The sequence below is a fragment of the Triturus cristatus genome, chromosome 9 (genome assembly GCF_964204655.1).
Source record: "Triturus cristatus chromosome 9, aTriCri1.1, whole genome shotgun sequence".
NCBI lineage: Eukaryota > Metazoa > Chordata > Amphibia > Caudata > Salamandridae > Triturus > Triturus cristatus.
Genome location: NC_140592.1, coordinates 833,465,346 through 833,482,963, shown reverse-complemented (window position 1 = coordinate 833,482,963; position 17,618 = coordinate 833,465,346).

The window sequence follows — 17,618 nt, the reverse complement described above, 5'->3', positions numbered from 1 at the left end:
ATCTAAAAATAAAACACATAAAAAACAACGCTGGGAATCCTTGATAAGATGTCATCCCAATCCAATAATCACTTACTCCTTCCTCTTAATATGTAGACTACAACCCAGCAATGCAAACTTTCAAAATCTAACCAAAGCTATCATATCCAACCTCAACGCCTTCAACCTCTAACAAATTGTTTCTGGCCCAACTCTCTCTGCTGGGCACTCTGGATATTATATTTGCCGCCTTGGGACAGGCCACAGTATAAGACAACTCCTCTATAAGCAGGACCAACTACAATATCTTCACCGCCATGTTCAACACATCTATCATTGACAACAATTCAAAGACACCAAAACACAACAACAATTTTTTTTCACATAGGCAAAAGAAACAAGTATTGGAAATGCAATAGGTCTCGTATTTGTTTGATTTCGAGCTTTTGGCGTTGTTAATGGCAATGTGTTTTAGCCATGTGTTATGTAGCAAATGTGTGTGGTGTGTAGTGGAATTATGTAGGTTGGATTGGAATTGTTAGTTGTGGAGCGGGGTGACGCACAAGTAAGGTGAGAGATGAGAAGAGCAGCGTGAGGCACAAGGGAGGAGAGTGAGAACTGCAACGTGATGCACAAGCAAGGAGAGTGAGAAGAGCAGCATGATGCACAAAGAAGGAAAGTGATGAGAAGAGCAGTTTGAGGCACAAGAAAAGAGAGTGAGGAGGAGTATAGCAGCACAAGGCACAATGAAGGAGAGTGAGGAGAAACGTAGCAGGAGGTACAAGAATGGAGAGTGAGTAGAAGAGCAGTGTGAGGCACAAGGACGGACAGTGAGGAGAAGAGCAACGTGAGGCACAAGGAAGGAGATTGAAGAGAAAAGCAGCTTATGCTGAGGTGTGCCGAGCTGATGCTGAGGTGGTGCTACGCTGATGTTGAGAGGGTGTTGTGCTGGTTGTGATGCACCGATGATGAGGTGGGGCTACGCTTGTGCTCAGGTGATGCTGAGGTGGTGCTGAGTTGCTGTGGTGGTGGTGCTGAGCTGGTGCGCAGGTGGTGGTGAGTGATGCTGAGTTGGTGCTGTGCTGTGGTTGATGCTGCACTGATGCTAAGATGGTGCTGTGCTGATGCTGAGATGGTGCTGCTCTGATGCAGAGATGGTGCTGACGTGGTGTTGGGCTAAGGCTGAGCGGGTGCCCGGGTCTCCTGCTGCCTCAGTCAATGCCAACAGAAAGGGAGGGCATGGAGTAAGTGAAAAAAGATATGGTTTGAAAAAATATATATTTTATGGGTCTTGTCAAAAAAATGTAGCCAACTTCAAAGCACCCGGTAGTTGTGCACGGTATAGGATCTGAACATATGACCTACTCCTTACCGACAGTAGGAAGCATGCTAAACACCAGAGGTATTCTACTACTATATGAAGCGCATACTTTCTGAATAAACACATTTAGTTGTAGGTACCTTCCTCTGAGCTTTCTTACCAGGTGATGCAATTGACTTGAGATATTTAAAAAACATTGTTTGTAGTTTAAGTTAATAAAACCATGGCAGCATGTGTTTGCACGCAGTGGAGGGCCCTTCACAAAGGATAACTGGTTATCTTTCTGTTGCCTATTTGTTAAACTAGTTAGTACTAGCAATGTGAAATCGTTCCCTGACAGTATTAGCATGTGTAATGTATAAAAAGGCCAAAATAATCAAGTAATACTGTTGAAAAATGTGATGCATTACGCCGCATTCTTTGCCTTTTCTTGCAGGATAATTTATCACTCTCCTGCTGCATAATTCTAGGGACCCTGACTTTAGAAATAATAATAACAAACAAACAACAGGAAAAGAAGGAACTACTCTTAGGAAAAGCAAATTGAGGTAAAATGTGAAATGTAGACAGGGACCACGTCTCAGGCATTAGTACTGGATTTATAGAGTCATTGTATAGAGGGCGATCTGCCTTGTTGTTTCTAAGGATACACGCATTACTTTAAATTCTGGTACAGACAGGCATGAAAGTCATTTTTCAGCTAGTGAAGCCCTCATGAACACACATCAGAGTAGGCCTTTGTATAGTTGCGTGGATGTCTCTCAGCCATCGAAGTCCTCGTTTGGCTGTAAAGTAAAACAAACCACCGCTTCGGAAGGCACCCTATCTCACCTGTGCAGCTGAAGCTATTCCAACCCAGAGCACTGCTTTGCCATGATCGTTTACATTATTTGAGCACATAAAATACAAGATCCCTTTTGCATAGAGATCTCACACTGCAAAATCACTCAATCTCCCAATGCCTAAAAAATAATACTTCCTTTTGTGATGTAATTGGTGCTTATGTAAAGACTCTGGGACATATTATCAAGAAACGGCGTTAAAATTATCGCCGCTTTAGCAGCACAAAACTGCGGCAATAATGCACTTGATAATATGCCCTTGAGAATTCCCATAGAAGCCCATGTTCTGGTGTCAACATGGGCTTCTATTGGAATTCTCTGCGGCATATTATCAAGCCCATTATCGCCGCCTTAGCGGCAGTTTTCTGCCGCTAAAGCGGCGATAATTTTAACGCCGTGCTTGATAATATGCCCCTCTGTTATTTTCGGGTCGAGTGTGTGCTGTAAAACTGCAATACTAATGAGGATCAGCTGAAAACAACGTAGATTGGCTGAAAACACAAGCGCTTGCTTAAAAACTGCTTTCACAACTGCTTTCTACACAAATCTGGTTTAATATTACCACTTACTTGCATTCCTATTCCTGCAGCGAACAACTTCCCAATATAGACACCAGTATTTTAACAAAGACACACATTTTCCCCACATTTAGACTAATTATATTGCGGACCGCTTTCATTACCTGTGTGTGTCCTGCACTGGCGTCACGAAAATTGAGGGGGCCTCCCTGCAAGGAATGAGAAGGTGCCCCCTCCGAGCTCAATCAAGAGCTCTCCGGTAAGAGTGCTGTGCTGTGGGGGCCCCTGGAGCTTGGGACCCCCTGCACCGCGGGGGCTGCGGGGGCCTGTGTTACGCCCCTGGTGTCCTGGGGAAGTTCACAAATCCTTCCTCCTCATCCATGGCGAAGGTGAAAAGCTAAAAGTGGCAAAAGCAGGTTTTGGGCAGCAGTGGAGCACCGACTGCAACTGGAGTATAGGCAGCGCCATGTGTGCTGCAGAGGAGGGGGACGGAAGAACAAAGGGTGAGGGTTGGCCCAATCCGAAAAAAAAATATAAAACGCAAACACCATGAAGCGGACACGTGGACACAGTGCCAAGGCAAGAAGATAAAGAATGGCCCCGAAGCGAAACGAAGCAAGCCGCAATTGGCGGAAAAGCAACTACTTAAAAAAAAGTTTTTTTAAATGACAACATGAAGGGGCTTGGCATTGAAGAACTAGTACCTGCATTAAGGCGGAAGGACACTAATTAAGGGAAATTAGTATGTACTTGAGCAGTGCTCCTGAGCTCTACACGGAAGTGATGTATCAGGAGTCCGAAAGAATGAGGAAGCAGCAAAGAAGACCAACTGTGGAATCAACCTATGTAAGCAGCAGGAGGGACTTTACTCGGCCTAGTGACTACAGCTGGCCTTGCAGACAACGCATACAAACTGATGATCGACCTAAAAAACTAGACCTCCACAAATTCAAATCCCACCTTGAAAGAACCCCAATAAATATGCAAAAACTAGAGATAGATTCCACCACAAAATACAACACTATTCCATACACATATCTGGGATGACTGCTGTTCTAAAGAACTCCACAAGATTTGAGTAGTCCCAAAATATAGAAAGACCCAAATCGCAAGAGTTCTGCAATGACATCACCACAGAAAATGTAGAAAGATAGAAAATGACCTTAATCAAAACATAGACAATACCAGCCCAACACATGATCTAGACAAAATAGGAAGAGACAAGAGCAATCTTCCACCATTATATAATCTCAATATTCTCACAGAAAAAGATTTCCTTGACAACCTTGAGATTATCTTTGCAAGTAGACCATCAGGAACACCTTCAGACCTGACACTGCCAAAAATATTTAAGGATTCCTTAGACCAACAGGTGGAGGACCCTCAAACTAGGTTGATCCCCACCCTAACCCAAACCTCCTAAATTAGACTACTCCTAAAAAAGAAAAACTTGACCCATCTGACCCATCAAACTGCTAGCCTATATAAAATGGACCATTCATAGCAAAAAAAAATTGAAAGGGCAGTACTTACTCAACTTTCTAAATTTACAGAAGAAAATGACCAAAATCAGTCCAATAGTCTGGCTTCTGACCAAACAGAGGCACAGAGTCAGCCATTATATCCAAGTCGGATAACCTCAAACTCACAGTGGACAAGAACAGTGGGCTGCACTATTGCTTCTGGATTTATCAGCTACATTTGACACTGTTCACCCCCACAAGCTACTTCATTGTCACGGAATATGTGAAAATACTTTAAACTGGATTGTTTTTATCCTCAGAGACAAAGTATAATTTAATTACCACCTTTCACAACAGCTTCTCACACCCAACACCATAGTGTCCATCAGTAGTCCATCATATCCCCTCTATTATTCAATATCTACCTAACACCTTTACTAAACTTAATTTAATTATTCAACTTCACATGTTACAACAATGTAGATAACACATAAATCATTCTAAATATGGATGGACCTGAAGACCGCTTCTTAAAACACTTATTGACGGTTTGAGTGCCATATACAAATGAATGATGGGTAACTACCTAAAGCTCAACACCACAAAGGCAGCAATCAAGACCTGTGTACAAAGGCAAAAATGCCAAACTACCACAGTAGGGCCCTTGGAACTCATGGCCCCTCAAACAAAATCAAGAGAAGTCAGAAACTTAGGGGTAATCATTAATTTAGAGCTATCCTTGATGCCATATGTCTACAGGATCACAAGGAGTGCCTCATGCACAGAAAAACTCGGCATCACATCTTCACATACCTTGGATACCAACGAAAACTGCAAGCCATCCTCACACTCGTAATCTCCAAGGTTGACTAGGTCAACAGCTCACCAGTTTCATAATACACAAATACAACTAATCCAAAATGCAACTGAAAAAACTCCTCTGTCTCAACCCAAGAGAAAGCATGACTCCAGTCTCTCTACTGGCACAAGGCACTCTGCAATGTCCACAGTAGCATCCAAAAAAAAGGATTGAAATACCTGCAAGTTAAATTCAAGCAATAAAAAAACACAGAGCACTGTGCTCTAGGCTTGCAGCCAGAACAGATCATCTAAACTACTGTGCATTAAGAAATCCTTAGGAAGCACTGCTTTCCTGGTACAAGCCACCAAGCTTTGGAACTCACTGCCAATCCAGGAACATTTACACTTCAGAAGACAGTTGAAAACATGATTGCTTCCAACTACATCATCCCACAACCCTGGCATTGAAGCCGCGAATAGAATCACGCCTTCAAGTTCAATCTAAAGTTTACTACCTACAGATATGGAACAACCAAATCTATAACCAGGTAAGGCATGAGGGGCTGACCAATTTTAGCCTGGCTAATATTTGGTAATGTCAATTCATATATAAGTCTTGGGGTCTATACTAATGCTAATACCATAAAGCTTAGCAGGCGGCAGCCAAGTATAGCTTAATCATCCTCACTTGTATAGTTTTAATAGTGAAAGTGTAATGAATTCTAGTGTCCATTTACAGTGTTTTTTTAACTCATATGTTTAGTTATTGTTTTATGCAAAATTGTACTTTTATGTATTTATCTATTCTACTGTTTGTTTGTTTATACTTTTAATATCCACTGTGATCGAAATAAAGTGCAGATGATGATTATCCTCACTTGTATAAAACACCATTGCTATGTGTCTTGTACATCACAGAGTTCTGCAGCAGTCAATACACCAGCCATCACCAACTGAACAGGCATAGACTAATTGATGAAATCTGTCACATACTGCTGACCAGCAGGACGACTCTAATATAGTCCATGACTGCAGCATCCTAACTAGCTTCGCACTATGACTGCTTCTTTGCATCAAACAATAACATTCAGGCACAGGATGATGGTGACAGGGTCCATCCCAGCGAATATCCTTCATCGATTCTCTCTCTAACCATGCCTGCTAAGGACCAAAAACTTTAAACAAAATATCATGTTGGACAACCCAGTGCAGAATAAGCTAAGAAGACTATGACCATAGGAAATACATAAAGAGACCTGCAAAGCTGCTCAAAACTGCCATCTTACTGGAACCCATAAACTGTGCATCTGTCACTCACAGCTCTTTATCCACCACTCTGCCAAATACTGCACCCCTTAACACAATAACCTCACCCTAGTGGTTATCTTGCATTACATGGAAAGGCTTCCAACAAAGGATCAGAAAAACAAAGAAAACACCTTCCAGACACATGCCCTATACAGCATAGTTCACTGACCATGCAGGCAAGCACTTCAGTGCCACACCTAAGGGTATTAAGTGCTCTATTGATGCTGCAATACAATACTATAAATCAATATGTAATCATCAATCTCAGTGTCACCGGTAGCAATAGCAACACTCTAATGAGGGTGAAAGTCAGAGTTGCCACTGAAAAGGTGACTTTTGTTTTGTGTACAACTTTGTTGCCATTTGACGAATATGGATGACATTTTTAAAAATGTTGGTCTGGCTTATATTTAGAATGTAAAATTGTGTGTGGATCTGTCTAGGGGCAAAAAAAGGAGGTGATCAAAACAGTCCATTTGAGTTTTAACTTGATTAGAAGTTCTGCTCTCCATTACAGTAAAAACCACTGAATGAAATTAAACAAGACTTGCCATGAAACTCAGGGCCAGATTTATCAATGGCTTCAGTTGCCCTTATGTCACCCAAGATGACGCAAGTGCAAAGCAAGTCTTTATGTGAGATTTAATATACATTATTAGCATTGGTTTGTAAATACCGAACAGTTTTAGCATTGGGTTTGCGTTGAAAAAGTAGAGCTAACTCGACACTAAACCTTTGAGAATCTGGGCCTAAGAGCTATATCTTACTATGGATTGAATTGATTTTCTTGCAATGAATTCGGCTAGATTTTGTTTTTGAAGCTCTCTGAAAATCCCTCACCTCCCAACCCCCAACCACCTTCCCTAACCCCTGGAGTTCCCCCACTAACAGAGCAGAATTCTCCTAGATTCTCACATGCCGTGGACTCTCATGAAGAGTCAGCTCCATATCTCCCTTTCCCAACCCTCCTTTCCACCCAGCTGGGTGCCTTGAACTTGCACCCATGACTGCTTCTCCATTGGCAACTGCTGCCACAGCCTGTAACCCTGCGGTTTGAGCTCCCGCCATGCTCTCTGTCTGAGAAACTGCTTCTGGTTTACCGTGGCCATGTACCTGGCTGTGGAGATGGTGAGGCGAGAAGAGGGGAGAGAGGCATGCACAAGGGAGACAGCCGTAATTGAGGCATTTTCTAGCTCACAATCAGGGGTGCAGGTTCTTGGCAGGAAGATGTGCATGATGGGGAAGGAGACGAATTCTTGATTCGTGGACTGGCAAGTAAGTGTGGATTGGTTTGCAAAACTGTTTCTCTTACCCTACCCTCCCCCAGTCAGTCTTTTATCATCATTCACAAGATGCCAAACAGAAAGGATGGAATAAAAGGAGGAGAGTGTGCGAGGGTGAGTTAAATGACCAGCCCACGCAGGGTGGCTTCAACATTTGAGAGGAGGCAACACAGACTTTTGCAATAGTCCAGTTGAAGAGGCTACGCCAGTGGCATTAAACAGCATTTTTCTGCAGACTCTTTATTGACTAGAGCACCTTTTGAGTATTGCGTCTAGTATAAAAAGGATTGTTGCCATACACGGGTAGCGTTTCGATCCTGCGATCAGCTTCGAAACATGGGTACAATACCCTAAAAATCATAGTTCCACCCCATTAAGCATTAAACACTCACTGGGCTATGTCCGAGAAGGCCACTCTAGGGTGATATGCTAGTGTCCTCAGAGGCTGGTAGGGGCTCTGGGAATCATGAAGTCAGCCCACATAACTGTGGTTGTGGTTTGTTTCTCTTTTGAGTCCTTGCTGCAGTCAATCACTGTGTGCGCATAGAAAAAGGCTATGGCAGTGCAGCACAGTCGGCAAATTGTCTTTCTGTAACAAGTATCCATTATTTGAAAATTAGCCCCCGGACCCCTCTCCTCTCTGGATATAATGAGGAGACAATACACTCGTGAGGTAACATGTAAAGCGAGCACTCTAATGAAATCAACCAAATGCTCCAGGACTCACACTCAAGCGACTTTAGGTGGCTACAAAAACGTAGATAAGGAACACAGGTGGAACTTGTTCCGTGTCCAAGGAGATAAAACTGAAAATTGGAGTTAAAACGTGAAGCTGTGCTTATCTATCCCATCACAACCCTCCACTCTCCCTTAACGACAGAGAGATAAAACAAATTGGATGGTGGCCACCATGGAGATCTCCGGTGATTCAAACCTTGCCTTACCAGCTTGCCCCATGGATGCAACAGTGTCTCTCCAGGAAATAAATCTCTTCCTGTGGGAGTTATCAATATCACCACAAAACTCACCACAAGTGATAACGGTGCAGCAAACATTGAAGCCCTCAGCACCTATTTTGAATTAACCACTGTTTCCCCATCTGTCAGAAAAATCTCCTGTCATATGGGAAGAAGCGCCAGAAGTAGCCTCCATATTGCCCAGGTCATCTTCTACTCCATCTTCAGAGAATTCTCTCTATAACGAGATAATAAATCCAGATATCGCACATAAAATCTCATCAGAACAAGCTCCATAGCTAACAGAGATTCTTCAACAGACAGAGAGCTCAAAGAAATGACGAATTCACAAGCCAAAGCTCACAGAGTGTCACAAGAACAACTTAATAAAATAAATGAAAATCTACAGCATCTCAATACCAGATTAGATCAGGAGAAGCAAAGGATCTCAAATCGTAAAGACTCTAAAAAAAAAATGGATTTATCTTTAGTGAAAGATAAAATTAAAATATCTGAGTTGGAGCTGAAGCTTAAAGATATAGAGAATAGATCTTACTTCGCCAATTTATGTACCAAAGGGGGTTCCGGAAGGAAGAGAAAATGGTCGAGACACAATCAAGTATATATCCTATTTGATCAGACAGTACGTTATTTCCGAACATCATGAAAGGATAGAAAAGCTCTCTACCACACATGCACATCATGTTCCCTCTTTTATTCCCCTAAATGCAGGTTTCTATGCACTTTTGTGGTGAATTTTGGAGACTTTCGACTAAAGGAAAAAAATCATGACGAAAGCAATTCAGAATAAAGGGTTCTAGACATCTGATAACTTGTCAATCAAAACATTTTTGGACATGTATGTGGCCAGAGCGCAAAGTTGGCATGAATTTAAGGCTATGATAAATTCCATTAACAGCACGGAACAAAAGCAGCTTTCATTCAGCAATCAAAACTTAAAGTCTTGTTTGAGGGACAATTTCTTGTATTTACTTCTGTGGGCCTAAGTAAAGTTAGAAAATCTGAAAAGAGAAGTGCAGAAATAAATGTAACTTGTTTTAACAATTGTGGGATTTTCAACTAAAGCAATTATTGATTTTTGTGCGTTTGATTTAGTTATTTTCATTGTGTTTGTTTAAACAACACAAACACTGGGCTGACAATTCACCATGTTTCAACAGAAACGTCTTTTGAAGATTAAATTATGCACGTAACCTCAGGCAGTGTTTCACATTTCTTTCATTTTCAATTTTTGCATTTTTTCCAACATTTTATGTTTTCCACACTTTATGCAGATGCATGCAAACAATTGGAAACGAGTATCATTATCCTGATACTTCACCTGCAGCATCTGCAAGGGAACAGTTTCAGCATCCTTAACATAAATTGTGGCAAGGGCATTGCTCTTCTGTGCTTTCACACTGCTTTCTGGCTAACATCCTGCAAACTCTTCAGCCAGCATAACATTCACACTCCTTTGCAATGTTTATGTTCAAAAGGAATATGATCACTTGTATCCCCTGCCTAATTGAATTTCACAGTTTGCAAGTGACTCTTCTTCCATTTAGTTTATTTATCTGAATATGACTAAATAATTTACAGACAATTCTGATTATATCTACAAATGTCTGCTCATTATTTTCCTCTTCTTCTGATCTACCATATGAAGACCCATCTCTCTCCTCAACCTGTGCAGATTCAGCAGAGTCTCTGTTCAGCAGGATCCTCTCTCTGGTGTCTATTATCAACCATGTCGTTGAAATGAGCCAGATATCACCAGTTAGCCACGTAGTCTATTGAATACTGACACAGAATGAAAAACTCACACCAATGCATGTTCTTGTTACAATAAAGTCAGGGATACTTTTTTGAGGAAGGATACTCAAAATTCCATCAATTGCATTTTTCTCTTCCTTAAAGTTTTCAAGTCGGTGGATTCAAAAGTGGGGGTTCACAGACCCAACACAACACTTCTCACCACCAGAGAGAATGTTGTGCATGTGGTGGATTTTTCGTTGTTTAGGTCCCAAACCACGTCCACAAGTCCTTAGTCCAGTGAAAAATTGTAAAAGGTAAGTCCACAAACTTAAGGGATTTTAAACTTGGTCAACTGGCCATTGAAGGTCATTGACTGTCTTTTGAACCACAGACTCAAAATTGGAGGATGAAAGAAGGATTTCAAATTCATGTTTGAGTGCACGGAGTCAGGGACCGAGGGCCTGATTCACAAAAGGCTTCCAGACTCGTGGCAGAGGCCCTGCAGTCATGAAGGAGTCTCCGCACTCCGGACAGAATCTTTGCAATGAGAATACTCATTGTGGAGACCCCTCTAGGAGTGCAGAGACTCCCCCACAACTGCGGGGCCTCTGCGTCAAGTGTGGAGGCTTTTTGTTAATCATGCCAGAGTTCTCACTTTCCAATTGGTTGTTAGGTTCATAGACTCTGTCTCTGCATCTACAAACAAGGGGGCATATTTATAATAACTGACGCATCCCTGCACATCAGCAGGGATGCGCCAGTTATTATGCGCCCCAGCTCCGCCACCATGGATGCGCCGCATTTGTAATGCGGCGCACCATGGGGCAAAAACGGCACAGATGCGTCACGCATCTGTGCCGTAAAAGTGGCGCATTGCTGGAGTTGCGTCGCAAGCGCGACGCAGCTCCAGCAATGCTCTGGGGGGCCCTATCTTCACAATGCTGCGTCAATCCTTACGCCTGCTTCAAGCAGGGGCAGGGTTTTGACACAGCATGGGCTCAAAAGTGATTGAGTGAAATCTTGTAGATTTCACTCAGCCACTTTTAGGAGGCGTTCCTGCGCCGGAACGCCCCCACCTGCCCTGGAACGCCTACATGTGGCGCAGGGCTTTACAACGTGACGCATCTCCCAGATGCGTCACGTTGTAAATACCATGCACCATGGCGCAGGATTTGCGCCGCTGCTGCGTCACGAAAGTGACGCAACGGCGGCGTAAATGAGGCGCAAGTCAAACATAAATCTGCCCCCATATTTACAAATTGACTTTTTTATTTTGACTTCAGGTCCCCCACACAGACCTGAGAGTCAGGTTGTAGTCAACCCTTATATGCCCTTTATTTTGTTCCTAGGGCATGAGAATAGCCCAATAGCCTGTTATGGCATCTGCAAGAGAAATGATCTCTCACAGTCAACCAATCAGTAATTAGTCTGTAAACTCAAAATCGAGTTTACAGGCCCAAAATGAACAACAAGGAAAAAGAATCCATTGTATAATGGTGGGGCATTATTTTTAGATATCACAAAACTTCAAATATCTGGGCTCCTGTTGGGACTGAAAAGTGCGCTCCATAGTAATAGACAAGTAGCCCTGCTCTGAGTGTCTACTGTACTGCTGTCTTGATCACTAATGCTGATTTTTGTTGTCATAGGCAAACACGGAAATGAGCCATGAGAGGCCTGTCTTAAGGATTGAGGTCTTGTTGGAGCGGGAGGGGTGCTGAAACTGCTACCCTCATAGTGGTGGAAAGTGATCTGTAGGAGTGAACAGGTCCTTTTTAACGTTTGCCACTGGAGTGAGGCCTACTGGCTCACTCACCTTTTTGAAGTTCTGCTGTTGTGTACTTAACTCTCCTTTGGCTTACATCGGTTACATTTAGAGTGCTGCTCAGCTCAGGAGTGGTGATTCTGCCCTGGATGTATGTGTGCCTGGGAAGGGTACACTACAGAGATAGAGTAGTGCTGTGCAATGCATGAATGGTGAGTGTGTATACTGGGTGTAGGTATAACAGAGAAATGCATTACATGGGAGAAGTAGTGTTGTGCAGTGTGTGCGTAATGAAAGCACATGCTGGGTGTATGTGTGCTTGAGAGATGTACAATACATTAAGGGTGAAGTGTTGTGTAGCATGTATGGTGAGTGTGTATGCTGGCAGTCTGGATGTTTGCAAATAACACACCATGGCACAATACATAAAGGGTACAGTACTGGGCAGTGCACACAGACTGATTATGTGTGCTCAATGTAAGTGCGCCTGAGACAGCACAATACATGGAGGTGAATGTACTAGATGGCATGTATGCTGTTTATGACCACTGAGTGCAAGTGTACCTGCAATGGTATTGAGGGAGTCCCCAAAGAGAGAGTTGTGTATTGCTGCATGACTGTGAGCTGGGTGGGGCAGACTGGAGGAAGGGAGAGAGTGATTTTCCTTCTACACTCCAAAAGAGTGTTCTTTGATTCAGTGATAGATCACAAAAAAGAGCCTAGACACATCAGTAAGGGTGATGAGGGAATCATAGGGCTGGGACCCCAGGATTAACCCTTTGATACACATATCACTGTGGCTGACATCCAGGTGTGAACTCTAATACTTTCCATGACCTGTATTGTGAAACTATCGGCTTGGGAGTCTCTCTTTTGCAGTGACAGACAGCATTTCAAGAGGAAGAAGGGTGAGAAAAGTGAACACGTCAGAAGAAGCAGCACCCTGACAAAAATCTGCAAAGACTTAGACCCTAAATAACATTTGATGTCTGGACATGGGATTTGAGAAGGGGTGGATGAGACCCCAGATTTTTCACCTGCCAAGCAGCCAGACAGGCTGTGTGAGGAGGGTAGGCTCAGCAAGACTAGTGCCGGTGACCAAGACTGGGGGCCAAGGCAGTTAGTTTCTCTGCTGGGTGAGGGAACTTCACCCAGGAGAACCAAGACCACCTCCTACAGTCATCTGACAATGCTAGGCAGGTGGGAGGGGCGTGGCAGCTCAACAGAACACCCAGAGTAGATAGGAGTGGCAGGTCCATGGAACATGGTGGGCAAAAGGATGGAGTAGGGGCATGCACACAGACATCGGATGGCAGGGGGAAGGAGAATAGGGGCAGCAAGCTAAGCACAGAGGCTAAGCAGGAGGTCAATGATGGGCCATAGAATTGGGCAATGGAGGGCAGGAGGAGTGGACTGGTACATCATGCTAAATGGAGGGCAGTGGCAGCACATCAGACCATGCATGGCAGGAGGGAGGAGGCTAGTCCATGGATTCAGACAACAGAGGATAGAGAGGAGGTGGATGGGGCAGCAAGCTAACTGTTCAGAGAAGGTGGGTATTAGGAACTTTATTGCTTTTAAAATGTGTGTCTGTGCGAACTACTTAAAATATGAACAAGTATGCAGCATAATCTCACTTTTATTCAGGAAGAAGAGGACGTTTGTGACTGTGACTCCGGGCTCAATTGGCAGAAACACCCCCTGACCCTCCACCCCCCATCGCAAAATGTAATGCCCGTGAAAAGGGTAGGTGGACGCAGTGTTATATAGAACATAGTCCTGAGAGCACGATTGAAAATGAAAACTAGATATAGTATATGGTATAAACTATGCACCAAAAAGTGTGATATAAGATGAACCGGGGCGTGAAATATAATATGCAATACATTGTACGCAATGACAGATTAATTGGAGAGCGCGAGATAGCACAGGCACTAGCGCGTGCTATGCGATATGCGCTTTGGAGTGTAATGTGCACAGGGCAGTGTTGTGTAACCTAACTAGTCTCTAAAGTTGTAATATAAAATATGTGCTGGGGAGTGTAACGTTGCATATGCACTGTGACAAAGATATGGATCCCAGATTGTAAAATGTATGGCATAGCGCTGTGCGTTATAACATAGGCATCGAGGAAGGCACGTTAGATGGGGCAATATAACCCGTGCGAAGGCAAGTGTGGCATGACATATTCACGGGGTGGTGTTACAGTGCACATGGGCTAGAGAGTGTCATAGCATACGCACTAGCTGGTGGGATACAGCACAGAGGTGTGAGGCACTCGGTGGGCACTGGTGGGTGTAACACAGCATTGGCTCAGCCAGGAGCACGCTGTGACTCTCAAATGAGGTTTGTCTCCTTTCCAGAGAGTGAAATAAAAAGTATTACACATCCGGCGGTGGATGTGTATTTTATTAACCGTGAGGGGGGTTTCTTGCATAGTTTGGTCGAATTTTTGTCGAATCCCCTTTGAATGGCTTGGTGGGCGTGTATATTAAATGTGCCCATCAATAGCTACCCATGTTTGTATAAGTAAACGACAAGGGTATCTACTTGGAGAGTACCCACCGGCGGGGGCGCCGGGATTAGGCACGGTAGGGCGTCAGACATGTCAGAGCTTCACTAGCGGTGTAAATACACTCCATGTGGATTCATTCTATGCATAGTCGCCTTTTAATGAATATCACGCAAATCGTCATGGTGATAGGTACGTACGGTTTGTCCAGCATGTCCTAGGTGTTTCTATGAATATATATTTTTTTAAAATAATAAAAAACAAAGGCCGGCCCCGGGGGATGGGGTCCCCGGGGCAACGCAGCCCCCTCCTAAAGATTTTTTTTTTAAAAAAGGCCATGACCCGGCGGTTGGGGTCCCCGGGGCCGATTAAGGCCTTGGGAGGACCACATTAATTTTTTTCAACAAAAAAAATTAGGGTGCAAGCCCTGGGGGATGGGGTCCCCAGGGCCAGTAAATTAGAAAAAGAAGGGGGGCCACACAGCCCTCCTTCTTAAAAAAATTAAATAAATAAAAGACCGGCATCATGCCGGAGGCCATGCCCCCTCCTTGCAGCACTCTGCAAACGCACCCCCTGGCCAGTTGTAAGTTGGGGAATTAATTCCCCTTCAATACTGAGGGTCCCTGAGGGCCAACTAGCCCAACAGGTATCTCCAGTATGCGCCAGGGAGCTGCGTTGCAGACAGGTTTTCTCTGGCCACGCCCCTTTTTACACCTCTATGAAACGCAGCTCTGTGCCGCTTACTGGAGGTACCTAGTGGGCTAGTTTGACCCTAGGGACCCTTAGGATTCAAGGGGACTTAATCTCTCAACTTAGAACGGCCACAGGGCGCGTTTACTCAGTGGTGAAGGGAGGGGACGGGGCCTGAGGTGACGTGTGCAAACACGCCCTTTGGTGCATTTTAAGTTGGGGAAATAATTCCCTTTCAATCCTGAGGGACCCTGGGGGCCAACTAGCCCACTGGGTGCTTCCAGTAAGCACCACTGCTCTGCGTTGCAGAGAGGTGGTGCAGGCCGTGCCCCTTTTTATACCTCTCTGCAATGGCGCTTACTGGGCGTACCTAGTGGGCTATTTTGCCCCTAGGGATCCTCAGGATTCAAGGGGACTTAATCTCCCAACTTAAAAAACGGCCACAGAGCGTGTTTACACGGTGGGAAAGGGAGGGGACGGGGCCTGTGGTGACGTGTGCAAACACGCCCTATGGCGCGTTTTAAGTTGGGGAAATAATTCCCCTTCAATCTTGAGGGCCCCTGGGGGCTAACTAGCCCACCAGGTGCTTCCAGTAAGCGCCACTGAGCTGCGTTGCAGAGAGGTGGTCCAGGCAGTGCCACTTTTTACACCTCTCTGCAACGCAGCTCTGTGGCGCTTACTGGAGGTACCTAGTGGGCTAGTTGGACCCTAGGGACCCTCAGGATTCAAATTAACTTAATCTCCCAACTAAAAATGGCCACAGGGCGTGTTTACACAGTGGTGAAGGGAGGGGACGGGCCTGAGTTAACGTGTGCAAACAAGCCCTGTGGTGTGTTTTAAGTTGGGGAAATAATTCCCCTTCAATCCTGAGGGACCCTGGGGCCCAACTAGCTCACCAGGTGCTTCCAGTAAGCGCCACTGCGCTGCGTTGCAGAGGTGGTCTAGGTCGTGCCCCTTTTTACATCTCTCTGCAATGCAGCTCTGTGGCGCTTCCTGGAGGTACCTAGTGGTCTAGTTGGACCCTAGGGACCCTCAGAATTCAAGGGGACTTAATCTCCCAACTTAAAACGGCCACAGGGCGTATTTACACAGTGGGGCAGTGAGGGGACGGGGCCTGAGTTGAAGTGTGCAAACATGCCCTGTGGCGCGTTTTAAGAGGTTGTTTTAATCCCCTGCCCTATTATGTACTAGGAGCTTACAGAGGAGGTCATGCTGATCACAGGGGGACCCCAACGCATAGTGTTCCCTAGTGTATGTAGGTGTTTTCACTGTATTCTGAGTGTCTTTTAACATAGCACTGGCTCTAGGACTGGTTAGTCAGACTCAGTTACCAGCAGTATCCGTTTGAAAAAGTTGAGGGTACAGGATGATTGTGCAACAAGGCTTCTTTCTGCTCTCCTTTTTGTTCTTTCTGCACGTTGTCCTTCTTCCTGCACTTTTCTTCGTCTTTGAGGACTTCTGTTGCTTCTTTCTGCATTTCTTTTTTTTCTTTCTGCGCGTTTTTTCTTCTTTCTTCACATGTCCTATCTCTGTAGGCATAGTTAGAAATTAGCATTTAAAAAACCTTTGAAATTCACTGAAAAAAACATAGGTTTCAGGCACGTTATAGTTAGCAATTAGCATTTAAAAAACCTTAGAAATTCACTGAAAAAACCATAGGTTTCAGGGGCGTTATAGTTAGCTGGACTTTTCACTCGTACAAAACCATTGAATTTCCCCCGTTATAGTTAGTTCAGCTAACTATAACTCGCGCGCCCACAATGCACTGCTGATGACGTCACATATTACATCACTCATGACATGGTCAGTGACATCACTCATGACATCACTGATGACATCTCAAATGACATCACTGATGACATCATCCTTGTGACAGAGTGGCAGACCTCCTCTCCCCCTAATATAACCTTTGATACACACATTCAAAAATAGAAACTAAAATTTTCAAAACAATGGACATACCAATATCAGTTACAACAACCTATTCAGTAATTCTAAGATCCACATACACATCCACTCATTCACCAACAGTCCTATACAGTCACTCATACATGTACTCACTCATCATTTGTACTCATACACCTATACATCCTGTTACACTCCGCCACTCATCCATAGAGTTACTCACACACATAGTCACTCATGCTAATAAAGAATCAAACATCCATTTACTTGCATATACAGTTATACACACACCACCACACTTACTTCTACCGAAATTTACACATACTTAGTCTTTTAAACAATCACGTATAGTAACACATACTTATTCATACAGGAACTCTTCCAATCTCTCACTCTCACATATACTCACTTATATACACCAATAGTCACATATACTAGTTTAAAACATATGTAGTTACTCATAAAGACACTAATGAGACAGTCATTCACTCACTAACACACCCATGCACACACTCAT